At 37.8% G+C, this 12196-nt stretch overlaps 1 protein-coding gene across 2 annotated transcripts in view; it reads left to right on the top strand.

Moving 5' to 3' along the window:
* nhsl2 (NHS-like 2) overlaps positions 1 to 12196 on the top strand; it is a 322641-nt gene that overhangs the window by 86696 nt on the left and 223749 nt on the right. The window lies entirely within an intron of this gene.

The following is a 12196-nucleotide window of genomic DNA, read 5'->3' as shown; positions in this document are numbered from 1 at the left end:
AGGCACCAATTTCCCTTTTTATCAGACCTGCAGCAAACATCAGGAACCCTGCAAGCACTCAGACTGATAGTAGTTATCTGCGTGCACTGCAGCCTTTTAAATGTGGCACCTGCATCTCAGATGCCAATGAATTCCATGATATCCTGCCAGTGACGATTTGTTCCTGGAACTGGGCATGGTAAGGTGGAGCTTGAATTGGATGAGAGGGATGACAGGGGGAGGGCAAATAGTTAACGATGCACATTGGGTAAGATACAGCATGAAATTTTGCTCAGCCTCGTGATAAAAGCCCCTCTAAAAACTCAATGTATCTCATACTTAGCCTAAAAACAAGATTCAGCGCATTTATATTTTTGGTGGTTTGGTGAATAGAGGGTTCGGGAAATTAGGTGGTGAGTGTGAGAAGTGGTCAGCAAGAGGGCTAAGGAGAGTGGCATCACATTAGAAGGGTCAGGAAAGGAAGTAGCCAGCTGGAGTGGCACTGGGATTGTGAGTTAGGTACAAAGCAGAGAAAGGAAAGTGCTAAACAGGACAGACGTGATGAGAGGGAGAATTAGACAAGCAAGTGCAAGGGTGGGAGAGGATCTGGGCCAGGAAATACTGAGAAAGGAAACATCATGGAGGAAGTAGTGAGTGGGAGGGTTGGCAAGCAAAACACTGAGCAAGCTCATCATGGAAGAAAGCAACAAGTGGGAGAGGAGACAAACTGAAGTTGGGAAGTGATGAACAGGAGATAAGTTAAAATATGGAGCACTGTCAATTGTGAGTACATTAAGAATCATTTTTTTGTTTATGGGATATGGGCATCACTGTCTGGCTAGCATTTGTTACCCATTCCATTTAATTCTATTTATTACCTTTTTTTTTCTATCTAACCTAATTTTATTGGAATCTTTTGTGTTGAATCCCCCTATTTTGAGCTTGTTTTGAGTTAACCCTCCTTTTGGATTAAGCCCTACTTTGCCTGCTGCAGCCCAGTGTGGCTGCCTCACTTGGACAGCTTCGTAAATCCGATCAGGCTTTGTTCCTTACACTCCAAGTGTTTAATAACAAGCAAGACTGCATATGGCTGACACTTCTCATAAGCCTGACCTAGTAAGGCTTCACCCCTTAGACAGTAAGCATTTGCGCAAAGAAAAGTCTTGATTGCGAAAGAGCCAACTTATTGAAGAAGTTGAACTCGCCAGAGATTGTAGAAAGAAGCCTAGTCCACTACATGCAAACCTCATGGAAAAGTCTGGTTTGAAAATACATTATTCCCATTTTTGCCAAAAAGGTTTGTTCCCATACATGTAACTCCAGGTGGCTGGTGTGTTAATGAGTATGTGTGGCATGCTAATGAATTTGAACGACGTTAGGCAAGCCAACCTTCCTGAATGTTTCTGAGAATTTAACACTAAAGCTTTAACTCACCATTGGGATTTTTGCCTCCTACCCAAATTAGTTTCCCTGCCTGTCCTCTTTCAAGCATGGAAGATTCTGCTACTTAATTAACAGCAAATGGAGGCAGAAAAAGCCACAAATGAAAGAGAAGTGGATCATAATGGCCTCGGAGGTGATATTTGTCAGCAGAATAGCAGTAGATTATCTGTTTTCTTTCATTCCAGCTTTTAGTATCAGATCAGTGCCAAAGCTGTTGACAGTTATTGTGTCATTTTGCAATCTAATGGTGAAGCGTCAACCCATTACTGGCATGATAACAGATCTGCACATTCAGTGGGGCCAGGAAGAGCTCCCTAATCCAGCTGAATCCTTGGCAGCATGTGTTCATCTGCAAGCGATTTTATGCATCAATTAGATTATCCTGGGATAATGTTTGTTTAAACTAAAGATAAATGGATTAATCAGTAGATTGTTGCTCTGTGTCTGATTCAGTCAGTCATTCAACTGGTCAGCATGAACATTGAGCCAAATAGTGCATTTTACAGGTGATTAAATATATCATTGTTTAGCTGGATTTCTGTGTTTAGTGCAATCAATTGTGAAAAAAAACCTAGCATTCAGATGTAATTTAAATGCTGCATTCATTGTTTCAATGAGAATGAATGGAAAGCAGTTTTGTCATATGGAATAGATGGAAATTAATTGTAAGAGAGGTCCTCACCATCAACCAAGCAAATTAATACTTCCAATGTGCTAGTGATGTCAGAAGATCTTATGCCCAGATCTGCACTATACTCAAACACTGTCTTTAGTATGAAAGACCAGAAAGGTATTCAAACCTTTTTGGCTCAAATATAACGAACAGAGATGGATTCATTAGATACATCCTCATGTTTGAATACAAGCTTGGCTTGATAGTATTGTGTGAATCTGCATTTTAACAAACAAAATACAGCATATTTTAAGAGGAAAGACATGCTTCTTCACAGAATATTTTGAATTCAAAGTAATGAAGTCCCACCCTCCCTCTGCTCAGGCATACTCTCACCTTTTTTAAAGGAGTTGTGTTGCCATGATACTGTATCTGAAAGATACCTTACCATTCTCCCCACAGAGGGAGCAGACAGCATTTGTCAGTAATACATGGATGTATAAAGTATGTTAAATAATACATGACTGTGCTATCATATGATGCTAGGGATTGCTAGAAAACTCTAACTGAACATACAGCACTTCTTCCAAGAATAGCATGCTAAGGCAAAAACGATTGTTCATTTGTGTGATGAAAGAAAGTTGGAACAATGTTTTATTAGTTTTCTAAATTGTCTATGTTTAATGTAAACTGTTAGAGTCCACACTTGGAGATTCTAATCAATCCTTGTCTAAGGATTGGTGAGAGTCAAATACAAAGCAGTGCATGCTAATGCAAAACTGATTTGATTCTTCATTCTTTCTGCTGATCAAAACTTGGATACTGGCTCTGCAGGTGCATGTTTCTCCAGTGATACCTTGCCTAAACAGACATTCTTCTTGTGTTATTACAACTTGGGAGAACGAGCAGCATAACTGAACCTGAACCTGTTCTCATCCAAGTTGTAAGCAGAGAAATGAGATGTATTGTAACCGCTCCCACTTGTACACTTGTTAAAATCAGCTAAATCTGTTCAAGAATGGACTGCATGGCTCCATTTATAGTGACATTTGCTAATGAGCTTATCAGGTAAGCTGACGATGAAATTTTATGGGCAAAACATTCTGCAAAAAACAAATGTAAATACTTCATGCACTTGGACTTCATCCCCAGCCTCACTATTTTTAATCCATTGGTTAATGCCTGTGTAATAATATGCATACAGGAATGTAGTTTGCACATGGTAGCCATCACTGAATTTCACCAATCAAATTTTCAACCCTATATGAACTGAATTTGTTATTAGCAGTTTAAAGTTTCTCATATGGAACCGATAGATTAGGATAATGTTATAAAATATATATTGCATTAATATTTAAGTGTAAGCTTATGCAGTTCAGCTCTAATATCAACTATAGTAGTAAGGTGATCATCTACACCAAGTAGAAAAATGTAAATGAGTTGCCTTGATTGTGGTTAATTACAGGTTTAACACATTGCTGATTTGTTTTATGTTGTACCATGTCAAGTTCATTGCATGTCAAAACAAGGGGAGCACTCTCTGTGTACCAGTACAATTCAACAAAAGTGGCCAGCTTCTGCCAAAGGAACACTTTTTTTTTAGTTCAATGTTACCTCTGTTGTCTTGCAGATTCAGAGTATTGCAACAGGATAGGAGGAGACCATTCAGTCCTCTTCATTCAGTCCTCTTAATTCCAGATACTTTAATTCACTCTTATTAGTCAAAAGAAGGATCTAATGTCTGTTTGATTTCTGCTTCCTCTACTTGCCCTGAACAATTAAAATATAGACAAGTTGAAATGAAATTGGGTGACACCATTTAAATTTTAAACAGTGCACTTGAATAAAAATCCCCAAGCTGTTTGTACGTTTAATTACAATAGAGCCTGACTGTCAAGGATACTATTAGAACCACATTTATTAGTGCATTTCACACCAAATAGCATTCATGACTAAGAGTCAGCAATAAAATTCCATTGTGTAATTATTTTTGATATGATTTCCTCTTGATTTATGTCCTTGGACTAAATTTCTAATCTCTCCACTTCTGGTTTACAGTTACGCAATATTTTCCTAATTTATCTGCAAAGTATTGTCAATGGTTTTAAATATAAACTTGTAACAATGTGAGAATAGATTTTGTAAAACGCCAAAAGAAAATTGTATATTAATGTTAAAATGGCCACGATTATGCTAATTTGGATCATCAATTCCATGAAGCCTTTTCAACTCTATTAGTGTAATTTGTTCATAGACCTCACTTGCTCTGGTGCCTGAAACTAATCTGAGACATTCATGTACTGGCTAGCCTGAAATTAAGAGTACAGTTCTAATTCGATAGGGATCATTTACTGGCTGCTTGGAATTTGATGCACATATTTTACACAGGTGCCAGGACTGATCAATGATAGACTGTTTTTGACCTTTGACTGGAATTTGAGCTGTACTCTTCACAATAATGTCAGAACTTGTGTGATAGCTCATTTTGAGTAAAGTACTAGAATTTGAGGTGTACTGGCCTTCCAATATTAGACTTTCTATTTCACCATTCCTTAGAGAATATGTATTTGCTTCATCTCATTATTTTGTGGTGACTTTGACCAGCACAATGTTGAAAACAATGTTGGTCTAATTTGTTCCTATGATTTATTATTGTGGCATGGAACCAGTTGTTTAACAAGAATATTGGGGTAATACCAAGGAAAAATTGTTAGCTGTGGTTGGCCCATTGTGCTGATCGGTAGTACTTTTCCACTTTCTAACTTAAATGTATTTCAGAGAATATCATAAAAATTATCTATCTTCCTTTTTCACTCTTGTTCCATGTTCTTCTTTGGACTGCCAAATAGCTCTCAGCAGTTTCCGTTTTGCCTTTAAAACATCCTCGAATTTGAATTGCCAAATTCAAGCTTACTATTTGAGTCATGAGTGCTATGACTCTCCTGAGATATTCTGTTGCCAGCTGTTCAAATTTCAAACATCTGCTGTGATATCTGTCCAGTCCACTGAAGTGACTGCTGCTGAGAAGAATCCTCTTTGAAAAGCACAAAAAAAGCTTCAAAAGTTGTGCCAATCAGGAAAAAGAATACTTTACTAATTAAAAGTGGCATCAGATATAGCCACTACCAAAACTAGCAAAGTTACACAGCTACAAAATTCACCTTCACAGAGCTCACTGATTTGGATGCCTTTTTGCATAATAAAATGTGTCTATGTCATGAATGCACACTATTGGTATAGGGTGTGCTGGATACCATACTGGGTGGTGTATAATATTGATTTGACCTTTTAATAGTTCATTCTTTGACCTGAAAGATCCAACTAATGTCCTCTGTTAACCTTATGCAGCTGAGTAACCTCATTCAGCAACAGGAAGGGGCCTACCCAGCAGAGCTATTTAAGAGTATCACCCACAACTTTTAAGACAGCTGAAGTGGTCAGGATGTTGCCTTGTGATTTATGGTTGGTGAGTTCTACAGACCAAAACGTAAGAAATAAATCCTTGGTAGTAAAAAAAAATAAAATATTGCTAAAAGGAGACTAGAAGTTGAAACTTTTCACCTTGTACTCAGAACTAGGAAGCAAGAAAAAGACTTGTAAAAAGGGCCATCATTTTATACTATGAGTGGAGGGTGCTGATTGGTTGGGTTACAGTTACCATGGAGATACTGCAAAAACAGTTAATTATCAATCTTAAATCTCAGACCAGGAAGGCAGATTCTAATTGGTCAGGGCATTGCCATGGGATACAAGAGTCACCATGATCATTTTTTGAAAAAGATGCAATTTCTTTTGTCCACACAAAACAGGTTTCTGATGTTAGAACCCTCGCTGAGTTTTCATTATTTTTTATTCTTTTTATTAATTTTGTTTTGGAATTATGAACTGAAGGTAATCTTTGGACTTTGGGAAACAGCTTGTTGTAAAAGGAAAAGAATAGAGCAAACAAGCTTTTGTTTTCTGAGAGATCAGGCTGGGAGGTTAATTACAGGCTAATTCTTGAGTAAAAGGGTTCCTACAGACACAGCAATCCAAGGGAGAGCATTGTGTTTAAAGAGGTAGGAGAAGTTGGCTATTTATGGGATCAATACTGAGAATTTGTTCCAGCAAGTTTGGGAGAGATGTTGAATGGGAGTTGAGGCCTTGGGAAGATTGTCAGTCTGTCAGGGAGAAATCAGAGTTGGAGTTGTTTTTTGAACTGTGTTTTCTGGGGAGGAGAGTTTTGGCTGCTGATGACACATAAAGATTTTAAACGCTCCCTGCCTAACCTCCTTTACTAGCTTTTGGAAGCCCAGAGCATAGAAAGCTGAGTTAGAAGTATTGCAACCTTTAGCTGAATGAACTGAAAAGGTGACCCTGATCGATGTCTCCAGAAAAACGACCAATGAATCCACATCCATGACTGTGAAACAACGCACTGTGAAAAACATTTAATAATCTGACCAGTTGTGTTATTTACTTTACTTATCCCTGAACTGTATTTGTTTGTTTGTCTGCCTTTTGGGTGAATGACACTGAGAAAGAATGTTTCAGGTTCAACACATAGACATTAACTGAATTACTTTGTTTTTTTTCTTTGCTAAAGCTATTGTATAGTTAATAAATAAAGTTGTTTGTTTAATATACAAAACCGGTGTCTAGATTCAATTTTTGTGAAATCTGGGATTGGTTATTAAAATGTCTGGTTAGGAACCATTAGAGTAACTATTGATGGTCTTCAAAAGGTTTAATGTAACTGTGCTGTTAGTACAGAGGTAGAAAGCCTGATGTGGTTCATTTGTCTGTCTCTGTGTCACAACATTTGAGTATTTTTGTAAGGAGCTTCCAGCATATGCAAATACATCACTGCGTCAGCCTAGCTGATGATCTGATTGGATTCTAGAGTAACTCTTAGCAAAGGTCTGTATTATTTAATAAATTATTTCTAATAGCAGAATCATATCTAATGGTGGCCATTTCAGTTACTATACCATATTCAACCAAGGTAAATGCTCTGCAACTCTCATGATTGCCTACAACATAATTTTCATTCACTCTCACCCACCCCAAAGCACTGTTAACCCTGCATGCCCTCTGCACTGCCTACTATCATTAGAAACACCTCCCTATCCACACAAACAATGAGAGCTGTGCCACCACTTTCAATTTCCTTAATACCTTCCTCTTTTTCATTCCATGGGGGAAACAGCCCACTACACAAAAGGTGAGGGTGCCTATCATCAGCTATTCACCCCTTATCAGGAGAGGATCCTGACTTTGACTGTCCAACATAGGGTGTGGATTTGTATATGAGATTATCCTTGTATTACAGTGGTGGGATTCCCCCCCCCCCCCAAGTGACGACTATCCACTTGACTTGACTGAAATCTCTGACAGCGAAGACAAGTTTCCTGGCTTGTATCTGCACTAAACAAGATAGCAGTAATATGAGTCTGGTATCCCTGGGTGAGGGACAAAGTGAAAAAAGGCAAATCAATGCAACAAGGGATGCTGTGAGTAACCAGGTAGGCTTACAGTGAGTGAATGCAAATAAAGAGGAAGTGCAGTCTGGTCCAGGCCATAAGCTGGATGTGTAAGCCTGAGTGGTACAGTGTCTTTACTGCAATATTAGAATGATGGTTATCAGTACAGCCCAAGAGGCAGTATAGAAGTGACCTGTTGGTGAAGCACAGAAGTGTTGTAAGTGTTCTTAGAAGCAAGTACATGTCAAATGCCAATGTTTGTGGACCTAAGGTGCATGTGGCCAGTGTCGATGAAATGTATCCTTAGATGTTGTTGCCCAGCTTTCAACATAAAGATCATTTGGAACAAGCAATGAGTTGAATCTGCCAGGTGTTCACTCTGATTTACGTATCAAGTTTTCCCAACGTAAAGCTTTCTTTGACAAATTGATAATGTGCAAGCTGAGTAATAATGAAGTGATTTTTAGCATTATCAAGGCATTTAACAAGCATTAATCCCCACCAGGTAACACCTTGCCACTGCCTAGTTAGAATCTCACCGACTTCTTGTGAAAAACATCAAAGGTGGACTGAGATGATCTTGACAGAGAGATTTGCTTTAATGGACTTGTCACCCAAATCCACCACAGATCCTCTGGGGTCCATGCCACTCAGACTCCTGTAAGATTGCAACCTCTCTGTTTCTCCTTGTCCTTCTCAGCCTGTTGAAGACAACATGCAGAGAAAAGCAAATCAGAGAAATTTCTATTCACTAAGAACTCAATCGCCTACAGATTTGATTACTGTAGGCAATACAAGTTGATAATCATGGTCTTAGGTTAACACCTCGGACTCTAACAACTTATGAAAGTGCATATTTTTGATCTTCCTGTTTGTACTAGACAGAATTCCATTTATAACTTCATACCTGTGTTGATGTTATGCATTGTTACTTTTCTCCAGTTGGTAAACAATAAAATTTCTCTTTCATCTAAGGAAATCTTGTAAGTGGCACCCTCGATTTTGAATTAGGGAACTAGGTTTGAACTGAAATGTAGTATAATTGTGTGCTAAATAAATAAAAAATTCTTTGTTGTTGCCAATCAAAGAAGTATCAAAATAAGGGAGTTGCTTTACCCCTCCTTATCTGGTCATAGCAGTCAGCAATGATTTTCATTTCACTATCTCCTGACAGTGTTAAATTAAAACCTAAAAATTGAAAGAACATAAACTATAAAAATTCTCCATATAAAAATTGTCACAAGAACTACGAGAGCAATTGAAACCTGTGATTATTCATTGTTCTTTAATTCAGTGAAAAGCTAGGTTCCATGAACAATTGTGGTTTTTAAATGATATTAATAAAATGAAAAAAAATTAATATTTATCGAAAAAGACATATGTGATTGTGTCTTCTTGCAGCAACATTACAGAATTATTGCATAAGTACTATCTTGGTCATCAATCCCATAAGTGCTTTCAAAGGTTTATTTACTAATTGATATGGAAGCATCCTACATGAACAGGCAGGTCTGGTCCACAGCATTGGGTGGTAGACAGAGTATGCTCTCTCCCAAAATTGGTTTAGTCCTAAAGGTGTTCTGACTGTGACTTTGTATAAGCTGGAGAGACACTCATACTACTAAAGTAGTGGTGTAAAGGTAGTTTCCTTCTTAGTGAAGCTGTCCATGTTTTGATTCAGTTGCAGGGCTTCTTGAGACCAGGAAAATTAGTGACCCACAATAAAAGCTTCAAAATAGGTTAAGTCAGAAGGCAGTTTCATTGACATATGTAAAATACCACCTCCCCAAGAACTGTTAGAACATAGAATGTTTTGCCACAAGGACTTGCTGCAGCAGAGATCAATGCATCATTCTGTAGAAAATGAATAAATATTTTAAACCATGTTATATGGTATTATTAAACAAGAGAGAGTGGCACACCAGTATATAATAGCTCCTTGGACATTGTCCCTTGTATTTAAATAGATATAATTAAACAGAATAAGAGAAAACAATAAGAATTGAGCACATTATAAAGGGAATAGTAACAGTGAGAAAGTGAGACTGTAAAATTGATTAAGATGCCTAAACTGACTTCAAGTACCCTAATATATATTTTAATATATATATGATGGTATATAGGTTCAAGAGAAAAGAGAGGAGGCATTCCTGAAATGATAACTTTCTGGATCAATATCATTCTGGCTCAATGATGAAGAAAGTGTTACATCTAGTTTTGGGAAATGAACTGAGACAAATGGGGCATGTTTCAGTAGGGAATATTTGGCAAATAGTGATTAGTTCAGAATCATTGAAGAAAAGGGAGAAGGAACAATTAAGTGTAAACTTAACTGCAGGGTGGTAGCACGATAAGCTGAGAAGCCTGCTCAAAAGCATATAGGATCTTTGGTTTTATTATCAGAGATATAGGGCTGGATTTAAAGGCGATTGTTGGCTCTCTAATATACTGGGGAACCAGGGAAGCCCAGTGCCACTTCTTTACAGAAGGCCCTTCATATGATTAAGAATGTAACCTTCTGTGAACTCTTCCAGTTCATTAACATCCATCTGTAAGTATGGTGAACAGTCTTGTGCACAGTACTCCATATACATTCTCACTAAAGTCCTGTATAATTGAAGCATAACCTTTCTACATTGACGTTCAATTCCCATTGCAATAAAACAACATTCTGTTAATTTTCCTGATTACTTGCTGAGCCTGCGTACTGATAGCTTGTAACCTTTCCCCTACGGCAGATGTTTTGCCAACTGGCCTGTTATTTTCTACTTTCCCTCCCTTAATCTTTTATACCATTGGTAATCATAAATCTATCAATCTCTACTTTAAACATACCCAAGAACTGAGCTTCCTGTTTGGGCTAGAGAGTTCCAAAGATTAACAACTCTCAAAGTGGAACAAGAGTTCTCCATATCTTGGCAGCATTTTTATTTTTAAATTATGTTCCCTGGCTCTGGACATCCTAACCGTTGGAAATATCTTACCTGCATCTACCCTATTTATTCCTTTATCCTATTCTCCCACTTCATTCACGTGGCTCCCAACTCCAAACTACTACAATTTGCATGTTTAGAATGTTCTTTTAAATACTGGAATTAAAAATTGTATTGTATATGTCAATGTCATTTACGCTGAGGCTAATTAGTCAGGAAATCTCCATCTCATTTGAGAATGTAGGACTGTATTATAAAGATACTAACAAACATACTGCATTAATATCAATGTTTCCTGCACATCCCTGGCCTCTTACCACTTCTTTGCTTTTTGTGTGTCACAAATTTCAAATCCAGGTCTTTCAGTGAGAAAGAAATTGAGAAATTGAAATGTTTTGTTACTTGCTTCAAGCATATTGAAAATTCTTATTTGAGTTGTACAGTGATTAGCTGACACTTATTTCTTAATGCCAACAATATTTATTGTTTAAAAAATAGTAATTTTCTCCAATTTTTGGTTGGGCCATTTGAAAAGAAATAAGCTTATCACACACATACTTTTCACTGGAAGTGGAATTTCCCAAGATACCTCCAAAAGAGGTTTGTCAGTATCTAATATTTGGGTGAATATTCAGATTATTTCAGTATCCTCCAGTGACCTTCAAATGAATATTTTGCTGAGCTTCTTTGTGATTGATGGAAGAATGATGATGTCGTTGACCATGTGTCTTGAAACTGGTGCTTGTTCATGTATTTTTAGTAAAATACTCTAAATTAAACAGGAAATAACTAATTGAGTATGGCTGATGTTTTTGGCCTGGTGTTTACAATTAGAGCACTGTGCATTTTTGACTCCTGTCGATAGATGAAAAAAATCAACTAAGATTCATTTGCCTTCAGATCAAATCACTTTGTATGATTCTTTCATTACTTCCATCCAATGGAGGGTGAGAGAGGTCAGAGAATAGGGTTGGTATCCCCATTTTATCATTGAGACAGGAGTATTGACGGAAGCATGCATATCAGCGATATCTTTTACTCCTGTATTCATTTTGCTTCAAACATTTGTGCAATATAAAACCCTGATAATGGGTCAGGTCTCATTTCCATGACAGCGATGAATTGAAAATCTCTGCTGAAGAGAATTTTTAAATGTTGTGCTGCTGCAGTTAGGTCCTGACAAGCAGGATAATCAAGGGAAATGAGGATAGAAATTGGAAGTTAAGTGGTGAACAGCAGAAATGTGGGTTATGGCAGCATGCCATGATTGGTGAGGTACCTGACAAAGACCTTCAATGCTGCACTGGACCCACTTTGAACACTCATACTCCAATTGGTGCCAGCCATGGATCAATTGACAGGATTTCCACCCTTGTGTCAGAAGGTTGGGGATTCAAGTCCAACTTCAAGTCTTCTGCACCAATATCAAGGCTGACCCTTTGGTGCATGACTCGGGCTATGTTGCACGGTTGATAGCACTGCCATTTGGATGTGATGTCAGACCAAGCCCTTGTCTTCTCTCTCGGGTGAGTGTTAAAAATCTCAGGATACTGTTTTGAAGAAGAGCAAGGGAGTTATCCTGAGTGTACTGACCAATGCTTAACCCTCAATCAGCAAGACCTAAACAGATTATTGGGTCATTATCATATCGTTGTTAGAGAGAGTTTGTTGTGCACAGATTAGCTGCCATGTTTCAGTGCAGTGACTACACTACAAGGGGAATTCCTTGTCTCTAAAGCACTTTGGGGTATCTGGAGATTGGGAAA

Source organism: Chiloscyllium plagiosum, chromosome 15 (assembly GCF_004010195.1).
Source record: "Chiloscyllium plagiosum isolate BGI_BamShark_2017 chromosome 15, ASM401019v2, whole genome shotgun sequence".
NCBI classification, from domain to species: Eukaryota; Metazoa; Chordata; class Chondrichthyes; order Orectolobiformes; family Hemiscylliidae; genus Chiloscyllium; species Chiloscyllium plagiosum.
The sequence above is the reverse complement of the archived record's forward strand: the minus strand, read 5'-3'. Positions and strand labels throughout refer to the sequence as shown.